The following is a 20551-nucleotide window of genomic DNA, read 5'->3' as shown; positions in this document are numbered from 1 at the left end:
GGAACAGCCCTATACACAAAGAGGGGCAGCATCTAGGGAATTTGGTTTCTGGTTCTGGGTTTGGAGGTCAGACCCTTCCCAAGGGTCAGAGGTGGCAGAGCCAATGTTTTTGGATGGTATCCAAAAGGTTGACTGGACCTTCACCCTCCTTTGCTGCCCTTCAGTAGAGTGCATCTGCCACTCCCTCCGCACAGTGCCATCACGTCAAAGCAAGACTGCTTCAAATAAACACTCATTAGTGGCTGATTTCTTCCAAGTTTCAGTTGGACTCACTGATTGCGCTTACATTCCATTTCCAATTATCTGTAAATAAAGCATAACAGCTACACAGGCAACCAGGGAAGGAGTGGAAGGGGGAAGGGGAACAAAGAATAGTCAAGGGAGCTCTTTGGATTCAATTAAAATAAGTTGATCCTTAATTCACATAACACCGAATCAGTTTGGGGTTTAGGGTTTTTTTGTGCGTGTGTTTTAAATTGGAAAATTTTCTCCTATGGGCACTTTATTTGCAGTTCAGCTTTGAGGCATAGTGCATTTCACATTGATTTGTTCAGAGGTTTTACATTTGTCACCTAATTAGCTGTTGCTTATTAAAAATATATTTACCTAGCTTGAAACTTTGATTCCCCATGTGGCCCTGGGGCAAGCTATTTCACTGTCCTGCCTCAGTTTCCCAGTTATAAAAGGAGATTAATAATAATAAAGCTTGCCTGGCTCCCAGGAGTTTTGAGAGGTTTTGTGCCTTCATGTGCTTATTGAAGTCTGTGGCAAAACTCCCACAGGCTTCAACCATACAAGATTAGGATTTAGATGACTTGTCCCAGATCTTACAATTAATCTGTGGCCTAGGCAGGAAATATAAACTCTCACCACTGGCCACGTGCATCAACTCTAAAAACCACAGTCCCTCCTTAACTTGATCTACTATTGCTCATTTTTGTTCCAGCCACCGGGTAAACACGTTACTGGTATTTTAAGCTTAATTTTGTCTGCCTCTGCTTTACCTGCATCTCAGCAATGCAACACTTAAAATATTAGCCGCAGCCAGTAGTCAGCCTCCACTAAGGTTCCAGAGACCACTTAAGCCAATGGAACCAACCAGCCTATAGTAACACGATGACAAAATATCCTGAAAAATGTCCTTCATACACCCAAGGCTTTAAAGCTTTATATTTTAGCACAATCTTTCAGTAGTGAGCAGATGTGACCTGTCCTGGAAATTCTTGGTGTTTTGATGAGTACATTAACACACGGGGTTTAAGTTGTCAAAATCATTTACACATCCAAACAAATTTCTCTTGCCATGCAGCAAGAAGAAACACTCTGAGTATCCAAATACAGGCATTGACCTATGTGTACAAAATATGGCCTATAATGGTGCCTGTCAAACCAGAACAAAGGTAGCAGGCCCTGCCTTTGAGTGATATGTAGCTTGCGCCAAGCATGAGTGTCATTTGTTTCTTTTTCTGGATGAGAGGGTGTGAGCCACAGGCACAGAATTACCTAGACTGCTATGTTTGCTGCACGCCAAGGAGGAATAAGGCATTGAAATGACACGCCTGAAAAGCAAAGTTCTGTTTCCATTGCATCAGGGCCATGTAAAGCAGGGGTGCCTAGCCCACAGTCTGAGTTGCCTCTGTATGGCGCACAGCAGACTGGGGAGGGGGCATGGAACACAGTCACAGATAGGACAGGGAACAGAAAGCAAATAGATCAGGCAAGGAGCATGAGGCAGGAAGCAGAAAGTAGGCGGCATATCAGGCAGGGAAGGGGATTGAACTGGCATCTGGGGAAGGTGTGGAGCTTACCTTGTGGCATGCCTGCCAAAAAGTTGGCCCCCACTGATGTAAAGTGTGGAAACAATTATTCCTAAATCATTGCTCAGCACCTGCCAAATTTCATGACAGGTATTCTTGGTGAGTTATTCCACCAGCTCCTCCTCGTTCTTTGTTGCAGAAACGTGCTGTAGGTGCCATTCTGCGGGGCCATCTCTAGGGGCTGGAGAGGAGTTCTGTTCCCATGACCCGCTCAAGTCCTCAGCATCTCAGATGAGGCTGCCAATGACTGCACAGCTGTGCTAGTTTCTGTTCATGTGGGAACCTACTCACTGGAAATGAAAGCCACCAGCTCACTTCACACAGGGTGAAATGGGTGATAAGAGCAGAAGGGCTGTTAGTTAGTACTGACTTGGCTATGATTGAACCAGGAGCTAGTGCTGAAAGCGTCCACCTTCCCCCATGCCCAGTGCTGGACAGACTTCGGCTTCCCTGGCTGGATGTTATACAACAGTGAGCATCACAGGAAAGAGTGGAAATCCATTGATTTCAATGCATTTATTTTACACTGGTCAGAGAAGAATCTGGCTGTAGGGAATATTGGGAAAATCTTCCAGACTTTAAAGCTGAGAACCCTGTTCCCAGAGCACAAGCTCAGCTGCTGTTAGTGGGAAGTACATTGTGGGTACCAGTGTTAAAAACCGATGGCACTAAGCTTCTGACGTTTCAGGGAATCAGATCCCGGGGCCTACATGTAGAGCACTTGGCACAATCAGAAGACTGAAGGAAAGCAAAGGTGACAGAAGCTGAGCCAGCTGTACACTAGGCCTGTCCCCTAATGTTAATTACAGCAGCCTATATACCAGCCTATATGGAACCTAGAGGGAGAAACACATGTTGCAGAATGGAAGAATCTGAAAAAGGCACTGGGAAATATGTCTGTGTGAACATGGCTGGAATAGCTACCATAGTAGCTGCCAGCTGCCAATAGTTGTCTTAACAAAGGACCATTCTAGCTTTAGAAAAGGGTGATTCTTGTGTTATAGTCCATAATCTGTTGCACAAGACAGGGTGGCAGTACTCAGTCTAGTGAGATGCACAACCAGGAAGAGAGGATGATGAATAGGAAAACTAAGCGGTACCTAGCAACAGAGCAAATAGGCAGCACAGAAAAACAGTGACTACTGGAAATGCTGATTTCCAAAGAAAGACCCTGGCAGAAGCCTGGCAGCAGTGCAAGCAACTAGGTCTGTATATAGAGGATGATGATGAGAAAACCAAAGTTTTGTTATTATCCCCTTGCGGGGGAAAAGGACAAGAAGTCAGACACTTACCCAACAGCTCCCACTCACATACTCAAAACCCAAATCAAAGCCCCTTCAGGAATGTTCCTCTGCATCACTCCTGAGGTCTTGGTCTCCAGCATCCATGAGAGCAGCTATTGGGGACACCCCCAGAGTAGTCTGGCCACCACATTTCCATATCTGGATCCTGGAAGCAGTAATAAGTGGGTAGGGCATGTTCAGGACTGGATCTGCCAGGACATGATGTAGCTATACCTATACCTCAGAGACTTAGGACAGAGACTTCCTAATGAGACTTCCTAATGAGGTGGTCTTCCCTTCGACGTAAGCAGACACAAGAACTCTCAGTGACATGCACTGCATTACACCTCAGGAAGAGTAATAAATACAAATACAGAATGAGTGACCTGGCTGGATGGCAGTGATCTGGAAGTCTTGATAGATCACAGACTCAATATGAGTCTGCAGTTTGATGCAGATGCACAAAAGGTGAATGTGCTTTTGGGATGCATAAATAGAAGCATTAGATGCAAGACATGGAAGGTGATAGTTCTTCTCTACTCAGTACTGACTAGGCCTCACTTAAAGTACTGTGTGCAGTTTTAGGCTCCATGTTTTAAAAAGGACATGGAGAAGTTAGAGAGGTCCAGAGGCAGGCAACAAAAATGATAAAGGGCTTAGGAGGCAATTCATACAAGGAGAGGTTGAAGGGGCTAGGCATATTCAATCTGTGGAAAAGTGCTTAAAAGGGGACCTGATAACAGTCTTCAAACACTTGAAGAGCTGCCATAAGAAAAAGGAAAAACACCTTTTTTTCTCACTGTGGAGAGCAGGACATGGGCCAATGGTTTGAAAATTGCAGCAAAGTAAGTTTAGTTTGGATAGCGGGAAAAACTTCTTCACTGTTAGAACAGTGACACAGCGGAATTGACTGCCTAGGGAAGTTGTGGCCTCTCCATCACTGAAAGTGTTCAGGAACAGGTTGGACAGCCACTGGTTGGGGATGATCTAGGGATAGTTTGCCTATGTTCTACTATGGGTATTTCCCATGCTTCTGGGCTTTTCTGTTCACTGCATGAGGCCGAGCAGGAATTTCTGCCTTCCCCTCTCCCCCCACCTCCCCGATGCTACATGTGTCAGGCTTCCTCGGAGGCATTGGGGGTTGGCTGCTGCCAAGTCTAGGGGTTTTGACTCAGCTGTTCCAATGCTCCTGTTGCAAGGAGGTTCCTGGTGAGAGGGTCCACTCAGGGTCAGATTGATTGACACATTTGTGGTCAGGAAGGAATTTTACCCCATGATCAGATTGGTATGGACTGTTCTGGGGTTTGCCTTTGTCTATAGCAAGGGGCATTGTGCTCTTCCCAGGATTTCATGAACATATATTAACATTTACAGCAGCAGGGCACTGGCCACCATGGTCCCTCTGGATTTTTGTGGTAGGTTACAGTATTAAGTCACGTGCTGTGTCTGGGTTGACTGTATTTTTGCTAAGTGGTTAGACAATAGATTTGTATAAGATGGTTTGGATAGGGATGATCCTGCCTCAGCTGTGAAGTTGGACTAGATGACCTATGGAGGTCCCTTCCAGCCTGACTTCTCTATGATTCTAAGGCTGCCAGGCCTTTTGATATCATGTCTGTAACTAGGTTATTAGATCAAGGCCCGTTCAATTCCAGCTGGATGATGGGGCAAGCTGCAATGTAATGCCAGCAGCCATGATAAGCAGTAACATTAGACTGGAGAAATGTGAGCCTATGATGGTGATGCACAATAAAGCCATTTTGAGGCCACTGGGAAAATGCACTCTTGATAAGAAAACCATGAAACCAGAGACATTATCACTTAGAGTTTATAGTAACTGACACACAGGAGTACCATCCATGGCAAAGCAAAAGGGCAGTGCATGTCAGAGATTTGATCTCAGTATAATAGCATAATATCCTAAATCTGAGAATCATAGGAAACCAGAGTGGAAGGGATCTCAGGAGGTCATCCAGTCCAATCCGCTGCCTCTCTAAACAATCCTAGTCAAGCATTTGCTCAACCTGCACTAAATTTTTCAGTTCTAGGAATTGTAAAGTCCTTCTAGGTAACCTATTCCAGTGCTTACCCACTGCCATAGTGAGAAAATTCTTCCTAATGTCAACTTTAACCTCCATTGATATAATTTAAGCCCAGTCACGGTTGGCCCTGTTCCGTGTTCTAATGGAATATAAGGAAATGTTTAAAGGAGGTGGGCATCTACTGGGCAAGGTCAAGGTAGAAGCTGATGCCTACCGAAGTATGAGACTACCAAAATACTGAGTTTCACCGCATCAATAGAACCACTGATAAAAGAACAGGTGCGGGCAACTCCCTTCCAATTTGAGCTGAATATGACCCAGAGCAAAGAATTAAGTTCCTCCCCTTTTATAACCTCCTAATTCCTTTGTCAAGTGACTTTCTTGAGGAGCAATCCATCAAATGATCACAGACCCCTGCCAAGTGACCTTCTTGTCCCCTGTGACAAGCTAGTTCTCAATAGCAGCTAGATTATTGTCCCTGATTACATTTCAATAGCACGACAATCAAGTCAGCCACCCTCTATGGTTAGCCCTGCACCAAGCCTCCTGGGAACTTAGATGAATTTAAAGAGTAAAAGGCCATGGTAAGACAAAGACGAGCCTTACAACTGGAAGGGAGTTTGCAGCTGGCACATTTCATGATCTCACTCACACTTCATAAATTGGACAGATGGATCCCCCAGACTGTCAGACCCTGGGAAACTTGACAATCGTTAAGAAAATACCCAGTGCAAAGGACATGAAGGGCACATCCCAGAGATGATATGAATGGCCAACTTCCATTCCAAATTGTACATAGCCGTACTGGAGGGCTGTGGGCCCTCACAGCAGTCAACAAATGCACTGTGATGCAGCATGAGAATGAGCAGCGACCCAAGAGTAGGTATTGACAGAAAATCCTAAGTGATGCACCCATCTTAAAGGACTACAACCCTGTTAAACAGCCAGAGCTAGAGGGATGCCCCAGAAGGAGGCCAAGGAGTGACAGGAGTACAAGGCCAGCAGCCCACAGCATTGGCTAGTTGATCCCTGGTAGACAGAAATATGCTTAGCTAGGAAAGGAGCCCCAGGCTGTGCTCTTTGGAATGGGATGAGCCTATCAATTTACTCTGCAGTGCAAGGTGCAGCCTGGTCACAGCATAGATGGCTCAGTGGAAGAGGAGATACAGGCCATACTTTCACATTACTTTCACATACAGGCTATACTTTCACATTACCAAAGGAGAGGCTCCAAGTAATTTCATCATGGCTCAGGATGAAGTGCTACAAGCAGGGTGATTTATATTGCAGGGCAGGTCACAACATCGTTCAGAGCACATGCCACAGTAGGTTCCTTCCTACTCCCAGGTGAGGGATGGGCTGTGTGCATGCAAGACAGGATTTTGTTTAAAGGGGCTGAGCAGTGACCCCAACAAATATAATGGAACCCTGGGCAAAAGACATCCTCCCCCTGGGTACTGAGAGGGCAGTGGGAAGGCAGAGTTGGCATCCAAGAGGCTGATGTCAAAGGCAAAGCAGATGGGAGAGAATCCTTTCCTGGCAGGTCAGACCCAATACGTTCTCCTGCAGGACCAGCCTGTCCTATCCTGCAAAACCTGTGACCACAGGGGGCCCCACAGCCCTGCGTCCGGCCACTTGCCACCCCCCACTGCTCACACCACTGCCGCTGGCTTCTTTGGCCACTTGCCACCCCCCCCCCCCACCACTCCCAGCTTCTTCGTGGCAGGGGGCCCCAAAACTATTTCTTGCAGGGAGGCCTAAAAAATTGTGGGCTGGCCCTGTTCTCCTGGGCTCTAGCCAGGAAACTAGTACGTAGACTGATGAGCTGGAGACCTGCTTCCCAGGAGATGGAGTCTGCCACAGTCTGGCAGAAACAGGACAGACAGGTGCAGAACCAACTGGGGAAACATCCTGTTAAACAGGCAGTCCACTATAAGTAAGCTAAAGACCTGATGCCACTGAGCCCAGGTAAGCAGGTGTGGAGACCAGTCATCACAAAGCTGTGCAAAGCAATGGAGAAAGGACTAAGCTACAGCAGCACACACAGATCATAGGAGTTAGCTGCAGACTTGGGTACTTGCAGACAGGTGGCAAGATGAAGCTAAAACTGATAGCAGAGTAGCAGTAGATAGATGGCCAGCGCAGGTGGCCTGATGACACCATGACCAGGACTAGAAAGAGCTCAGGCATCAGCTGGCCTGCCATCGGAGTGTCAGAAGAAACAAGGTATAAGAGCAATAAGGAAACTTAACAGGATGATGGTAGCAACAGTGTGGAAGCATCCTACCAGCAGCAATAGCATCAATAAATAGTGAGAGGCTGGTTTCAAGACTGGTGTACTTGAAGGACTATCAGGTCTAACAGGCCGAAGAGGCTGGTACCAGCCAGCTCTCTTAATTACTGATCTCAGGCTGCTGTAAATCAGCAAACACTTGCACAAAATACAGGATGAAGAAAAATGTTAAAAGAGTCTTCTAGCTGCCTGCGTGGAATGCGGAAGGAGGAGCCCATGATGCAGGATGGAAGTTTTCAGGGAGCCCTGGGAAGTGGATCTGTGCACACCTGGCTGGGATGCCAGCTGCAGTTGCAACAGCACCATAAAAAGGTGCCTGAGCCAATTTAATTTTAGAAACAGAAAACCCTGTTACCCAGCATGCAGCATGTGAAACAGTTACTCCAGCTTGCTTTTGCTGCCAGTAGGCCTCAGAGGCTGGTGTAGCAGTTCAGGATTGCTGAGACAGCAATTGGGCATGCCCTTTTTCATACCCTCTGCACCAGCCCCAGGGTGGGGTGTTGATTTAGACGGTGTCTGAGCTGTTCACAAACCCCCTGACACCAAATGATCTTTCATTTAAGCTAGTTTTAGGTCCGTTCATCACTGATGGACTTGTGCAATGCAGCTGTAATGCACTGGAGCATTTGGCCCAGAATCCCCACCTCTTGCTCTACCAAAGCAAGCAGGTTTTGAACAGGAGGAAGAGGTCTAGATGGGCTCAGCATGCAACCAACATGGGCACATGTTAAAGACTGACCAGCATATGGCACCATGACCTGGCCTGTTGAAAATAATGGAGCATAATAAAATCTGTCAAATTGCTATTGGCACTCTGTGCAAAGAAAAACTATTGTTGGGGGGGGGGGCTGTTGGAACAACATGATGTGGAAAAAGATTTGTGTCAGGAAATGTACATTCTTACAGTATCTTTCAGCCCAAAGTACTTAACCCTGTAGTTCCTGAACTCTGGGGAGGCCAGGGGCATAAGGTGATCCACAGTTGTTTCCATAACTGCTGTGCCAGGTTGGAAGGCGATCCTAAAGGCAGCATCTTCTGTATTAGTCAGGGAAACAGAATAATAGGGTCTGCATCCAGCATCAAGAATTGCTACCTTTTGTACTCATTATACCCAAGTCTTGTCTTTTCTTTTCTGTCCTGTAGCAAGGACTCCATGAGGAAAAGCACTGGCAGCTGGGAGGTGGGAAAACAGGTGCATGGGGAGGGGAAGAGGCAGGGAAGACAGAGCCAGGATGCATGTCCAGAAGCTGAAGCAACAGGAGGAGCTAGAAGGATAGGCAGGAGGAGAGAAGTGAGTTCCTAGCCAGCTGGTCTGCCACAAGCAGCTGTGCAGGCTAGAAACTGGACAGGGAGCTGGATGCCAACCAGAACATCAGTGGACAGAGCTACATGCCATTGGCAGGGGTGAGGGGGGCTTGCACTGGTGGGTGGAGTTGGCTAGCTCTGCATTATGGCAGGTTCTCACTGCCACAAGAGGGATGGAGTCCTTGAGCTCAGAGTGCTCCAGAACCAAAGGTTTGTTGTTGGATTTCCTCCACCCAAACAGCCATCCCCAGTAGGCAAATGGGCCATGGAGAGCCAGGCTAATAGGAACAGACCCTGAGCCTTTCACACTAATGCAAAGCAGACAGAAGTGCACTGTGCAAGAGTGCAACACTCACAGAACTCAAGGGGCCTGAGCCTCCTGTCACTTGCACCACATCCATCAGGAGCAATTGCATGGAGTTACCTCAGGAAATCAGAATTAACCCCATGCTAGCCACCTGGAGAGGACCTTGCTGGGATTGAAGCCTGTAGCTCTCAAACTGAGCGTTCTTACAGACATGGTGCTGCAAAGAGAGAGCTATCTGCTCACCTTATGAGTTTATGCCCTATGATAGCCTGGCTTTTCCTGTGCCCCCAAGCTGGTCATATTCTGCAGTAAGCTTGCTGAACACAGGAAGTAAGAGCTCTGCTTTGCTTTGCTTTGCTTGTCATCCTGCCATTTCAAACAAGAGTGTGCTTTTGCCAAATAAAAGCAGCAAGTGCCTCCTTTATAGCCCCAAGTGCCTTGATTGTTGCCACTGCTGCTTAAGACAACTGGGTGGCAATATCAATGGCCTGCTTTAGCTGTGCTAAATGTGCTTGCACAGAAGCAAGAGCAACAATCTGGAATTCAGAAAGTCTGCAAACAGGAGGCCCCGTTTTAATTAGTTGAGTACAGAGACTAATTAATATGCAAATGAGGGGCTTACCAATATTAATCATCTGTTTTACTAGGCTGCTTTACTAAAGAGTTTCTAACGAATTTGCAAATTAAGTTTCTGTGACATTAAAAATCAGCTAAATGCCTAGCTGAGAATACTTTCTACTTAATACACAGGAAGAGAGAAAGAGGGATTAGTGGGCTTGAGTTTTTTGGGAGAAAAACAGTGGTGTCTGCAACCAATTTTGTCTTTGGCAAGCATCACGCAGTCTGACTGACTCAACCCTCTCCAACCCCTAATTGAAAGCGTTTCGGCAGGCTAGACACCAGAAAGCTGTTGGAACAGAAGCTTTGGGTGTGAGTGTGCGCACGCTCATGTCCACATTTCTCAAGCCAGAGCAATTCAGAGACACCCCATCAAGGCAGAACTAATGCCTCTCCGTGACAGCTATCTGTTGCTGGCACCCATCATGATGGGACTGAAGACTTTCTAAAGGAAATCACGCGCGTATGCATCTGCTTATATTTCCATAGTTGTATTACTGTAACCAATGCCTTTGAACAGAGGTGCTCAAACTTTTTTGCCCCATGGGCTGGATGGGCAGTGCCTGGTCCCTCCAGTGGACCTGATTCAGCCTCATGGAGGGGGTGGGTGGCAATGGACAGCCTGACTCTGAGTTAGCCACATACGGAGAGAAGGGAATGGGGGCAGCCTGACTCCAATCCAGCTCTGTGGTGGGAAGAGGGGGCATGGGGGCAATGGGAGAGGGGGTGCAGCCCAGCCCCGGTCTGGCCACAGGGGAGAAGGTGGGGAGGGCAGGAGAGAGGGAGCAGCCTAGTCCTGACCTGGCTATACAGGGCATGGGAATCTGGCAGGAGAGGAGGGGTGGCAGTATTAATTGCCACCATTCCCCGACTCCCACATTTCCTGACCCCTTTGGAGTCCCACGGTTCAGATACCATGACTTAACAGGACAGATTTGGCCCACAGGCCAGGGTTGAGCATCCCTGTGTCGAACTTTGTCATTGAAATAATGTACCTGGGCTATTCTACTCTCCAGGAGGCTGGTTTGCATTTTGTGCTTGTCTGAGTTTAGGGGTGAGGCTTCTAGTCACTCTCACTTTCTGATTACCATGCACTACTTGAGTGCACCATCTGTAAGGGGGGGGCGGGGGGGTTAGATCAAGATTTAGGAATCTTTGCCTTGACAGTAAGGAAATCCAACACAGCATTTCTGTTCATACTAGTTTTCTTTACTTACTCCCTTCCCAACCCACTATTAAAAAACAGAGCCTAAACTCTTGGCATTTGAAATGCCCTGTTAAATGACTGCTGTATTTTGAAAAATGAGAATGAGATTTGCCAGTGCTTTATTGAAACACACGTGGGACCAAAAAAATCCTCCATCCCCTGGCAAGATACTTCAAGAAAAAATTAAAATAACCTCTTTCAAAATGAATGCAAAATGCTGGGTGAGTCTCACTGCCAGCTCAAAGGGCTTGACGGCAGGTTTGGATTAGAGAGGTTCCTAAGGTTGCGGAGCTGGAAAATGGAAATAGCTTAGCAGCACCTGCCGTCACTCCTGAGATAGGCTTCTCTCTCTCAGCTGACCACGCGCGGGCTACACATTTCATTTATTCAGAAACAAGGCCCTACCTTGGCCTGCCCCCACACCTCATTCAGCTGCACTTCCATAACAGTGAGGGCACGTTTCCCTTCTGCTGGAAATTTGCTCTCTCATCTTCCTGAACAAGGGAAAGGGGAGTCACTGGGAAGCCACCAAAAATAACTTGGGAGGATGAAGCTGAATGGCCTTGTTTCTGCCATGTTTGTACACCCTAAAGCTCCCATGGAAGGCAAGGAAAAGTCATGGACTGGGCTAGCCCATGAGCACTGGGCAAGGCAAGGCGGGTCTCATTCTAAGACCCCTCATTCATGTGTACCAGGAGTACACATTCATGTGTTTATTGAGGAGTACCCGGCTTCATGAATAGCACCCCCCCAGTGGGGCTTTACCACTGTAGATTTACCAGATGAGGAGCTGACTCAGTTCATGGAATAAGGAAACTTTCTTGGTATTTAAGGGTCCCTCAGGGAGCATGTTACTGCGCTGGGCTTCTTCAGGGGAGGAGGCATGTTTTCCTCTGTACATTACACACGGAGGTTACCTACACATGCCCTGCAGCCTTTCTTTGCGTGCATCATTGGTAAGAAGGCCAACCGAACCATGCCCTCATTATTGTACGTAATCCAGCTCTTGCTCCAATGCTTAAAATCAGCCCTTCGTACTTCCCTTTGCTGTTACAGCACTACAGTGCACTAGAGAGATTTTGAAGAAGGCTGCAAGAATTCAGATTTGAATAGAGGAAAGTGAATTTATCATCCTTCTCTCTAACTGTCTGCATGGCTATGTTTCCCCCTCTCACCCTTCCCCCACCCCTGACTGTCCCCTCACTTTTTTTTTGTTAATTTATTTTTTTCATATCTTAAAGGAAGCCAGACCAGAAAAATGTCAACCCAAAGTTTCAGAGAGCTCTGAGCCACTGAAACTATGGGAGTATTAAACTTGAAACATGCAAGTATCTAAGCGATGTAACTGAGACCTTTGCTAGCATTCCAGATGTTGCCTCTGATTCAGCACTGATTGGCTCCTGTTATCATCATTTACCCTTATGCAAAGTGAATGCAAAATGGCACCACATCTGAGTTCTCCATTTACTTGCTCCATTGTGACTATTTTACACCTAGGTTCACAAGTGCAAGAAATAATACAAAATGCAAGGAAGTGAGGCAGCAATCCTCAGTCCATCCATCTCCACTTCTTTTGTTTCTATCCAATCACACCACTGATTTCAGGAGGGTTGCACTTGCGTAATAGCAAGGTACAAAGGGCCAGCACAAGGCCAGTGGAAAACTTCAGTCCTACTGTGGGCATATCTACACATTCATCAATCCACAGTGGTTACTGCACATTTTAGTACTTGTATCACTTCACTTCACTTTATCACTTCATCACAAACAAAGTGATGTTTCAACCTGCACCTGGCACAACACCCCAGGAACCACACATCTCAGTTAAAGGCCAACAACTATTGATGGTCAACAAATTTGCCTATCGAGGCAGCACGCTGTCCCGTGCTGTCCACATTGATGACACAGTCAATGCGAGATTAGCAAAAGCTAGAGTGGCATTTGGCAGACTCCGTAAATCAGTCTGGGACCGCAAAGGCACCAGAATGTTGACAAAACTGAAGGTTTACAAAGCCATCATCCTTCTGACCCTCCTTTATGCCTGCAAAACTTGGACCATTTACCAGCATCATGCCAAGAAACTACACCACTTCCCGCTTGTGCTGCCTGCGAAAGATACTATAGATCAAGTGGCAGGACAAGATGCCGGACACTGAGGTGCTCAGAAGATCAACACTCCCCAGTATTCACACCCTGCTGAAACTGGCACAGCTAAAATGGGCCAGCCACCTCTCAAGAATGCCTGACACTCGCCTGCCAAAGGAAGTCTTCTATGGTGAACTGTCAAATGGAGTATGCTTTTGCGATGCACCAAAGAAGTGGTACAAGACACCCTAAAGGCGTCCCTAAAGAGTTTTGGCATTGAGCCAGAGTTTTGGGAGCAACTCGCAGGCAACCAACCATCCTGGAGGTCCCAAATCCAGAATGGAGCATTGGCCTTTGCATGGCAGAAGCAATGAAGAAGTGCGTGGCCTCGAAAACGAAAATCTCCTGTATCCAGTCCTCATCGCTCTCCTGCCCCTGCTGCAGCAGATTGTTCAAAACAAAGATCAGACTTATAAGTTACCTATGTATTCATGTGACCTAGCCTCCACCCCACTTTGTTCTCTTCCCTTTCCCTCCTTTTCCATCTATCTCCTTTTCTCTTTTCTCCTTCCCTTTTTCTTTCCCACTTCTTTTCTCTCTTCTTCCCTCCCCTCCCCCCGCTGGATGTGGTCATCTTCACCTGTGAAGGATGAAAGTATAGTACTTGTATAATCAAATGCTAAATAAATGCACAGTAACCAGAGTGACTGTGCAGAAGTGCTGGCGAACGTGTTTTCAGTGACGCCACTGTGAAGAAGCCTAGTAATACAGCATAGTTGTGTATTACCCCCGTCCATGCTGTGATGCACTACTGCACAGTGTTATTAGGCTACCGCGCAGTTAGTGTCTCATGTAGCTGTGCCCTGTGAGGATTTACGTGGATGCAGGAAATTGCTTCAGCCTTGGACCTGGCTGACTTTCTGCACAGGAGGGAGTTTCACCATGAATGAACAAAGGATTATATTGGGTTTGCATTATACATCTGATGTAATGAATGAAGCAGTGCATCTTAGTTTAGGTCACGTTGCTGTACTACTGAGGTCAATAGGGGTTGACCTATTGGAAGCAGGGCACAGATCTCACTACTCTTTTTAAAATTATGCAATGCATGTGTGATTGTCACCGGATCAGAACTCAACCAAGTCCGTTTCACCACAGCATTTAAAGAAGTTTCACCATGGGGAGGGATATCTTTCCTGCCAAATTTCAGGTTCCTGCCCCTCACCACTCAGGTGCACGAACTGCTAAAACATATGCACAGAGACATCTCTCTCCCTCTCTCTCTATCTATAGATACACACACACACACACGCACACGCACACGCACACACATATGTATGTATGCCTCAGTTTCTCTGTCTGTATCCTTATGCAACATGATTATTGCAAAATATTGTTCATGTGAGGGTGAACAGTTTCAGTTCAGACTTTATAAACAAACTTAGCTTTGAATTGAGACTAGAATTAAAATATATCTCCTCCCCCAAAGTGGGCATTTTGGAAAGTTGAGAGTGATTGAAAATGGAGGATTTAGTAAAAATGTGTAGGCAAATGACTACAGGTGTTGCTACACATACAAAGGAAAGGAAAAACAGATGGGAAGAGAGAAGCATAATAAATATAGCCGAACACTCTTATAAACAAGAAGATATCACTTAAGAGCCACTGGCAGGGAAATTTTCACCTCATACTTAGTTTAAAAAAATACACTTTAACTAAACTTAAGGGTAAAAGTAATATTTCTATAAGAAAAAAATCTATCAGAAACAGATTTTTTTACAAGTAAATATCCTCCTGCAGCATTAGCAATGCAAATATTACAGCAGTGCGTTAGCACATGAAACTGTAAGAATGAAATTGACTCCAAACTAAGGGGAAAAAATGAAACTGATGAGTGTCTCTTCCTTGTTCAATGAGAGAGATGAAGCCTGTGTAAATACACTGAAAAAATAGTGTGTTTTGCATTATTTCAGTAATAAGTATTCTGAGGTGTTATTCACATCATTTACAAAGAAATACGGATTTTTTTTTTCAGAAAATATGTGATTTTTAACCTGAATTTGCCCCTTTTAACAGAGTCCTTTCAAAACTCATCATGTAGCATGAAGATCTATCTTGCTATCCTCAAGTAGAAACAAAGGGATAGGAGAAAAAGCAGAAAGAAAAATAGCAGGCATGGATAGGAGAGAAGATGGGAGGTTTTAAGTTTTCATTGTAATATATAATAAAAGATAAGGACCCTGAAAAGATCTGTCCAAGTTCAAAGCCACTGGCAGTCCCTCAAGCTGCATTCAAACTCATTTAAACCTTGATGCTTATTAATACATTTTTGGTTGTTTATATGAATCTTGAGGGGGAAAGGAAGCTTCTGCCATTTTAATTCCTTTGTTAATGTCTTTATGAATGCAATTAGCACCTCATTCACGCTTCTTTGTTTCTGGATCCCATTATGATATGGCTTATGCCAACTCCTCTCTCCCAGGAGAGGTGAGGCATCACACAGCATTTCGCTCAGCTGTATGGTTGAGGACTGACAAACTCAATTTACAGGAGGCATGGGCAAGCTGACACTGCACTGTCACGCTTGCTGGGATGTGGACAAATGGCCTGTTTCATTCCGAGCAAGAGATTGCCTATCTGCGGGGAACGTGGCTGTGCAGGGTAAATGAAAGATCAACAGGGCTGATTTTACCCACTACCACAACTGGGTTTTACACTTAAACTATTATATTTCCTTTTTGTTTCTCTGATTTTAGTTTCTGCTCAAAATACACCTGGCATTTGTTTGCCACAACACAGGGTAAGAGCAATGACCTCTTCACTGCAACATTTTTTCTGCAGGGAACATTTTCAGTACCACATATTCAGAGAGTGCTCCCCATAGCAACAACAGCCGCTTAGGAGCAACGTAGCCCCAGGGCACTGACATGTTGCTACTAGCAGGCATCAGCTGTACCAGCAAGCTTTCTGTTGAGCTGCTTTGCCTCTGGAGACAGAGGGCTATGTCACTTTTTGGTGTAACTCCATTGAGCTCTGTGTTCTCATAGCCAAGATGAAATTGGCTCAGCAAGCCTGATCCTTCACTCTCCTGCATCACTTTTATATCCATATAACATGGTTCCAACCCCTGGGTTCACACCTTTGAGCCTGAGGTCCAGCTCAAGACTATAGTTTACTGGGGGGAGGGTGGTTATGGAACTACTGGGGTCTAATTCTGATTCCATTTACATCGCTCACAGTGTAGAGTAAGTACAACTGAATCTGTAGTGTTGCCCTGGTGCAAAACTAGTGCCCGAAGAACAGAAAGAGGCCCAACAAGTCTGAATTGCATGCCAAAGATGATAGGCAGGCAAGCTTCTTTGAGTAGATGTGATATCTTTTATTAGACCATCTGAGCAGTTGGAAAAACCATGCCAAAGGTCAGATTTTCAAAGAAGGTGATGCCACTAGACACCCAGTAGGATTTTTCACAATGCTTGGGGGTCTGAAAACCATTAAAATCAATGGCCACCACTGGACATTCATGAACCTTTGAAAGTCTCACTAGATGCCAATCTGCATCTCTCAGCTCCTAAATACCTTTATAATATGGCCTGAAATCCCTTTGAGACTAGGAGTCAAATAACAGCAGTTTTACACCAATGAAATGAATGGGCTAGACCAGCCTACAACCAGAGTAGCCAAATGGTGATCTGATCTTCAGACTACTAGCCTTTTTTTTAACTCTCTGTGTCAGGATTCAGTAGCAGGGGCAGATGTATTTGCTCCAAAGGATTTATATCTTTATATAAATCCAAACGTTCAATGCAGGCCAAACCCTGGTCTATCTACACACACAGAGCAATTGTGCTGTGCTCTGGGATTCTCCCCAGCAAACTCTCTCTCTGGGTTGTGTGGTGATATCAGAGGCATTTTGCAGTCTCCACTGCACAAACTCCCTCTGCTTCCCGCCCTCACCCTCCCATAGGCAGATCTAGGATTTTGAAAAGGGAAGTGCAGATGGGGTGGCACATCATAACATAAAACACATTTTTCTCCACTGAAAGAGAAACTAGAAGCTTTATTAATGTGCTAAGGGGCCAGCACTATATTATTCAGTTTAAGAGTAAGGCAAAAACAAACTTAATTAATGGAATGTGCACTAATTTGCTAGATTATACATAAAGGTTAAAAAACACAACAAACTAACCAAAAAATAGTCAAAACAGTCAAAAGATATGACATCATCAGCCCTGTAGTCATTATACTGTAGTTAAATGTATATCTCTTAGATTCATAAAAAAAAATCTAGCCTTCCCCTGAGTGTCTTAAGAGTGTCTTCAATACTTCATTGTAAGTCATTTCTACACCTGAGTGAATATCACCACACCTGAGTTAAGGATTTAAGCTAAAGTTAAAAACAGTCTGCAGGTCTGTGAAATAGAAGAGAAACATTACCAGGAATGGCTAACAGGCAGCAAAATTGCAGAAGAAAGGATAGTTTGAATAGTGGAACATCAACACCATTAAAAAGGAGAGGGGGTCGTTAACATCTGTGGAGTGGAAAGAAATTAGCCTGAATCAGGTAGGTGACAGTGAGTTATGAAGTCAGTTGACTCTCTCAGCACTTGGTGAATAGAAATGCTATCCCTCCCAGAAGCTGGTTTTAAAGTTTGAGTGGAGAAATAATTAAAGGGGTGAGGGGGGTGCAACTGCACCATGCTCCACCCCGCTACATCTACCCCTGCCCCTCCTCACACATGTCTGTGGCTATTTGGAACATAGCTGCTGGGACTACATAGCTCTAGATCAGGGCAGGCAATTATTTTGGGTGAAGGGCCGCTTACTGAGTTATGGCAAGCCATCAAGGGCTGCATGACAAGCAGCCAGGGGCAGATAAATATTAATTTTCTAATTTTTTTAGGAGCCCTGAGGGCCAGATAGAATGGCCTGGTGGGCTGCATCTGGCCCCCGGGCCACATTTTGCCCACCCCCGCTCTAGATCTTCTCTCCAGGCCTTGGTTCCTTGTGCTGCTCCAGCCTACATCCAAACCTTCCCAATGCATTGAGGCTCAAGGTGGCTGGGGGGGAAGGGTAAGCAGACCCTCCACAAAGGGTTGCAGAACTCCCCCCACCCCAACCCTCATCCTCACCCTTCTCCAGCTAAATGGCATTATTGTCTACTTGAAAGGGAGAGGTGAGTTTTCAGTCCTGAGGAAAAGAGGCAGGAATTCTTTATCGCTTATTAAATGTGCAATTCAAAACCTGGTGAATAGGGAGATGAAAAGCTCCTGCTGAGAAATGGAGAGAGAAATTGCATTTTGGCCTCAGGGAAACCTGTGCCTATAATATTAAAGATGTGCAAATAAATAAATAAAGGGGATTTAGATTTACGCGTCTAATATTCTCGATGCTGTGATCAATGCCTATATTTTACTATTTTATGAGGTGCTCCAAAAATCTATGGCTCCTCTTTTATTAATTGTAGATCCTCATTGCAAAGGTCTTTCACATGTCTCGAGCAACTAGGTCTTAGCTGTCAACTCCATTAAATTGTATTATAATATGGCATGATTGAATGCTCCAGTGGGATTGGCCAGCCCCTGTGTATTAATATATTATGGAGCATGCACAGTCATGCACCAGCATTCAAAAAGATGCCATTGTGTTTACATTTTTTCAATGCACACAGCTACCATTCAGGTGGAAAACCATTTGAACGTAAATAATCCCTCACAAAAGAAGAACCCACCCCACTAAAAATCTTGCTGTGGGATAGGTGGGCTAGCACAGCTCCCTCAGGTGCTCTGAGTCTCATTCCCTTCATGGGATGTATTTGTATGGCTTTAATTAGTTAATGTTTGTACAGTGCAACAGTAAAGAAAGCCCTAAGATCTTCTTATTAGGGAGGACCAAAGTATATAGGGACTAATGAATTCCCACTCTCTAGCTTAGGCACTGGGATGTTAGGCTGATGGGTTGAGCATAAGACTAGGACACAGGAACATTTTTAGTAGAACATGAAACATGACAACCTAGAGCAAAGGATGGTCTGAATACTTGAAATCTAGGAATCTTTTAACAGGGGAAAAAGGGAGTAATTTTCCACAAGAAAATTTTTAGCAAAAATGCTGTGCTGGTATTCAGCCAGCTCCTATCGAAGGGAGACTTCACATCTAGCCATGGCAGGAGGTGGTAAATGTGGCTATTTCTGACTCCCCCTGTCCTAAACAGCCAGCGCAGAAGGACTGTTGCTTGCTCCAAGTACAACAGATGCCTAAGGACTGTTGTCCTGGCCAGGGATCAATGGAGCACGTCCCAGTCCAGCCCTGTTTCCTCTGGCCCATCAAATAAACAGCCACCAAGCACCCCCCCACCTGTTCTCTGTAGGAGGATGGAAGAGGCCCACACTGGTGGAAGCTTCTTTGACTTTATCAGTACTGCCTTCCAGTCCCTTTGCGCCAGTCCAGGCCAAGATGCTGGTCCCACCAGTGCAAAGCTCTCTTCCTTTCTGCCCCTTACTGGTCCATAAGCTTTCTCTGGCACTGCCCGGGCAGAACTTTGTTGCCTAAGCTGATTGTTCCAGAATCGGTCGCATTTCTTCTTGGTCTTCCTTTCCAGGCTGCACTCCAGCGATGGCATCTCAAAGCAACATCAGATTTACATGATCCAAAGGAAAACTACATTTATTAAGAGCAGAGAGAAAAAGTCCGTTTAAAACAAAGAAGAGCCTGAATGGCTTATACCCTCATGAGGCACACCTGGGTGGGTTCATGCTATGTTTAGTGGCAGTAAAGCAACAGCTTGAACTTTCTGTAGAGCTTCTCTTTTCACCATTAATGTTCTCAGACCCTCAACCCATCACAGACACATGCCCTCAATCTTCATGTCCCTTTGGCTGCATTTACAGCAGACAGTTTTTATCTATTCTATAAAGTACGCACGGAGAATCTGGAGAAGGTCCAGAGGAGGGCCACTCGCATGATTAGTGGTCTCCGTGAAAGACCCTACAAGGGGAGGTTGAGGGATCTGGATCTCTTCAGCCTTCACAAGAGACAGCTGAGGGGATACCTTGTAGGCATCTATAGGTTTATCAGGGGAGGACAGCAGGGAATTGGGGATTCGCTATTTACCAGAGCGCCCCAGGGAGTAACTAGGAATAATGGGTGCAAACTAGTGGGGAGTAGATTTAGGATAGACATTAGGAAGAAATTTTTTACAGTAAGGGTAGCCAGAGTCTGGAACGGGCTTCCAAGAGCGGTGGTGCTGTCACCTAACTTGGAGATCTTCAAGAGGAGGCTTGATAGTCACCTGGCTGGGGTCATGTGACCTCGGTCCTCTTTCCTGCCAGGGGCAGAGGGTCGGACATGATGATCCATTGTGGTCCCTTCTGACTCTATAATCTATGAATCTATGAACAGTGGTCAAGACACTAGAGCAGCACTTCTCAACTTGTGGGTCGTGACCCAAAAGTGGGTTGCGAGAATATAGGAAAGTATTGCGAACAATTTTTTTAAAATGGATCCACAGACTTTAAAAATGCTCCAGCCTGCAAGGGGCTGATTGGGGTCCCCCATTCCCCACATATCTACCCCCTGCCCCACACACTGGAGGG

This window comes from Alligator sinensis, unplaced genomic scaffold (genome assembly GCF_000455745.1).
Source record: "Alligator sinensis unplaced genomic scaffold, ASM45574v1 scaffold344_1, whole genome shotgun sequence".
Lineage (NCBI taxonomy): Eukaryota > Metazoa > Chordata > Crocodylia > Alligatoridae > Alligator > Alligator sinensis.
This window is presented reverse-complemented; position numbering follows the sequence as displayed.